This window comes from Pectinophora gossypiella, unplaced genomic scaffold (genome assembly GCF_024362695.1).
Source record: "Pectinophora gossypiella unplaced genomic scaffold, ilPecGoss1.1 Pgos_47, whole genome shotgun sequence".
Lineage (NCBI taxonomy): Eukaryota > Metazoa > Arthropoda > Insecta > Lepidoptera > Gelechiidae > Pectinophora > Pectinophora gossypiella.
Window position 1 is genome coordinate 395592 of NW_026063257.1, and position 4196 is coordinate 399787.

Consider the following 4196-nt stretch of genomic DNA (forward strand, 5'->3'; position numbering starts at 1 on the left):
AATATTTTACAATTTCGAATGTAATACTTGAAGGAAATTTTCATTGATGTTATAATATTATCAGGTAGGTACCTCAATTTATACTGAGATTAGTATTGTTATTCCTGATTAACAAAGACAGGATTTGAATCCCATGTCTTAATGATAATGCTAAAACTTTTAGTGATAGACATTTGGAATTAATTTTACCAGAATTTTGAAAAAGTAAATATCATAAAGGTAGGTATATTTGCTTGTGCAAATTTTCCCATTATAACTTTATAGGGAATTCTTCCTCCTCATGAGGTACTATTCTTAAACGGCCTTGCTGCCTGGGCCACTGTTGATACTAATGGCTGTGAGACTGCTAATACATCTGGTTGTAGCTCTGCTACTACTGCTGGCTGTAGGGCTGCTGGTACTGCTGGTTATGACACTGCTGATCATGACTGGTTGCATCACTGCTTTTATTGCTGGCTGTGGGGCGGCCTGCTGATACTGTTCCTTGTGGGCTTTCTGTTCATGCTGTTGGCTGTGGGGCTGCCTGCTGATACTGTTGTCTCTGTTCCACAGATCCTGTTGCTATCTCGTTTACTCACTCTTCGGGCAATGTTATTCATTATTATTTATGTGCTATTTGAATTTTATGATGTTGGTTGAAAGAATTTAATAGCAGTATTCTCTAACCATGTCTTGTGTACAGTTATCTCTTTTGAAAGTAATCTCTGACATTACATACTATTAATACTTTGATTTCTAGCACAGTTGAATCATCTGATAAAGATGTAAAGGCCTGTGATGATGAGGTTGATTAATAGAACAGAGGCTTTTAGGTTTTGAATTGTCGGTTATTTCTTCAGAATTTGTACTCTCATTATTTTATAATAATCAATTTGACATAATAGTCTATTGTTTCTCAGCATTAGTCTAATCTTGAGTTTCAACATGGGTAGGTAAGCCCCGACAATTCAATGGTTTATCTTCGATTCCTCAAGTGACAAACCAAACATGGAAATAAAAGTATAAAAAATAGTTGGTCTATGTTCTAGCTATCTACTAGCGTTTAGCAAAAGGCGATACTTGTAGTGGTAGCTTTATGTTATTTGAGTTGATACCATCAAGTCCATTGTCTATCCTCTAAGTGATAGCTCTAGGTATGGAAATGAGAAATAGGTATATAGCGCTTGCTAATGCCGACCATAATCGTGGTAGCTCTTATATTAGTAGTGTTCATACCATAAAGTCCATTGTCTATCCTCTAAGTGATAGCTCTAAGTATGGAAATGAGGAATAGGTATATAGCGCTTGCCAATGCCGACCATAATCGTGGTAGCTCTTATGTTAATAGGGTTCATACCATCAAGTCCATTGTCTATCCTCTAAGTGATAGCTCTAAGTATGGAAATGAGAACTAGGTATGTTAGCGCTTGTCAATGGCGACTTTCTTAGTGGTAGCTCTTACATTCATTGTGTTGATACCTTCGAGTCCATTGTCTATCCTCTAAGTGATAGCTCTAGGCATGGAAATGATAAATAGGTATATTAGCGCTTGGCAATGGCGACCTTCCTGGTGGTAGATCTTTTGTTAATTAGGTTGATACCATCAAGTCCATTGTCTATCCTCTAAGTGATAGCTCTAAGTATGGAAATGAGAAATAGGTATGTTAGCGCTTGTCAGTGGCGACCTTCCTAGTGGTAGCTCTTATGTTCATTACATTGATACCTTCAAGTATATTGTCTATCCTCTAAGTGATAGCTCTAGGTATGGAAATGACAAATAGGTATATTAGCGCTTATCAATGGCGACCTTTCTAATGGTAGCTCTTATGTGCATTGTGCCTTTAAGTCCATTGTCTATCCTCTAAGTGATAGCTCTAGGTATGGAAATGTAAAATAGGTATATTAGCGCTTAGCAATGGCAAACTTCCTAGTGATAGCTCTTATGTACATTAAGTTGGTACCATCAAGTCCACTGTCCATCCGCTAAATGATAGCTCTAGGTATTAAAATAAGGCATAGGTATATTTGCGCTTTGCAACAGTCTTAGTGGTTGATTTTTATGTTAATAGGGTTGATACATCAAGTCCATTGTCTATCCTCTATTGTGATAGCTCTAGGTATGGAAATGTAAAATAGGTATATTAGCGCTTAGCAATGGCAAACTTCCTAGTGATAGCTCTTATGTACATTAAGTTGGTACCATCAAGTCCACTGTCCATCCGCTAAATGATAGCTCTAGGTATTAAAATAAGGCATAGGTATATTTGCGCTTTGCAACAGTCTTAGTGGTTGATTTTTATGTTAATAGGGTTGATACATCAAGTCCATTGTCTATCCTCTATTGTGATAGCTCTAAAAGGAAACAAATAGTCTGTCTATTCTCTAGTCAGACAGTTCACTACTAGTGCTTAACTAGGTGACTCTCCAAGTGGTGTTCTCTTGTTGGTTAGGTTGGTACCAATAATCATCACCCATACGTTGGAAGCTTGAATTATAATAAGATTAGAGTAATTTGGAAGAAATTGGTTACTATAATAAGGCTATCTTTTGCCTGTACTCTCTTAACACTCTTTCTGTTTTTATTGTTAGGGTATATTATCATCTTATATTGTAAGTATCATTCGGAGATGATAACATTATTAACACCACTTAACATAGACTGTGAGAAGGGATTATGTACTGTTATAATATATTATAATATCATTTTTAAGTATGGTTATCTTGTAGTAAACCAATTATAATTCTCTAAATGTTTTAAGTGTTATCTTGAATAAGTTATGTATCTTGTCTACCAATGGTGTAGATGACCTCTGTGATATCGAGTACTACTGTGTCATGGGTACTTCTTGATGAACAGGGTAAACATGAAGTGCTTCTGTCATCTAATTATCTGAACTTGTCAAATTATTTCCGAGTTAATTATTTACTTTTCTATGCCATTCTGCGGTTATATTTCACTGGTTCTCTTTGTTTTATAATAAAACTGCTCATTTCATTCGCTGATAGTAAGTTATCAACCGCAACATAAGCCAAGAACACGAATTATAAAAAGAAACAAAAAAAATTTTTTTTTTGACAGATGAAAATAAAAACGCGGCAATCAGGGACTGAAGACAAGGCTTAGGCCTATTTTGATCGTGATTTTCGAATATTAAATTACTAAAGTCAAGACTGTATAGTCCTCAGATCTTTGCCTGCCTTATATAAGGCGAATTTAAACAACATCAACATCGGAAAGTATAACTTTTAAATCACTGTTATAACACGAACACGATACAATTTTAATATTATTATTTATGTTAATAAAACTAGTTACTTTTATTAGTAATAAGTACCAACTTAAGTTACTTCTTCGAATGTTAGGATTATAAAATTATAACCTCAAAAAAAGTAATTTGTTTTCGACAATAAAAGGAATTAAATTGAATTGATCATAATTATATCTTCTCGTGTTTTAGTAGATGGATAATGTTAAGACTTACCAGTTTAATCCACATTTTGTTTTATCAAAAAGAACTTACGCTCGTCGTCATCCACATTTTTTCTTTGGTACTGTTTCTAGCTTTTTTAGAGAAAAAAGCACTTGATTATGTAAGTAACAGATTTTTCGCACTATATCAATCATGTTTTTGTATTAAATATTGGTTTTCAATTAGTTTATTTACGGAGGCGAAGTGACGCGCCGGTGCACAAAAACCGTAATGACATTAGTTGACAGCTGCGTTCAGGAAGCGGGAAACTAACTTTTTTTTTAGCTTCGGATATGAGCTTTGAAAATTGTGACAATGCTGGAGCATAAGACGTAGACTACACTGTTAAAAACCTCTCGAACAAGGAGCGAGTATAATATGTAGATAGAAGAGCGGAGTTCCCAGTTATTATTGATAGTGTAAAAGACATGGTGCAAATGATAAAATAAAAAAATGTTTCCTTACTTTATACATAATTTATTTAAACCAAAAGTTAATTAAGAATTCTAAACACAAATGGCCACATTTAACAGAATTGAAATCTTGGAACCTTGTATAGTTATACAATAATTCACAGTTCTGAACATAGTATAAAAATTCCAACGGGGGTTTTAAATCCCCATAGCTATCAAAGTATTCGCAATAATTATTTACTTTGACATAAGCTATCCAATGTGTTCCGTTATTTTCAGAGTTATCCAAATTTATAATACCACATTCAATAAGATTAGATTTTGTAGGTAATTG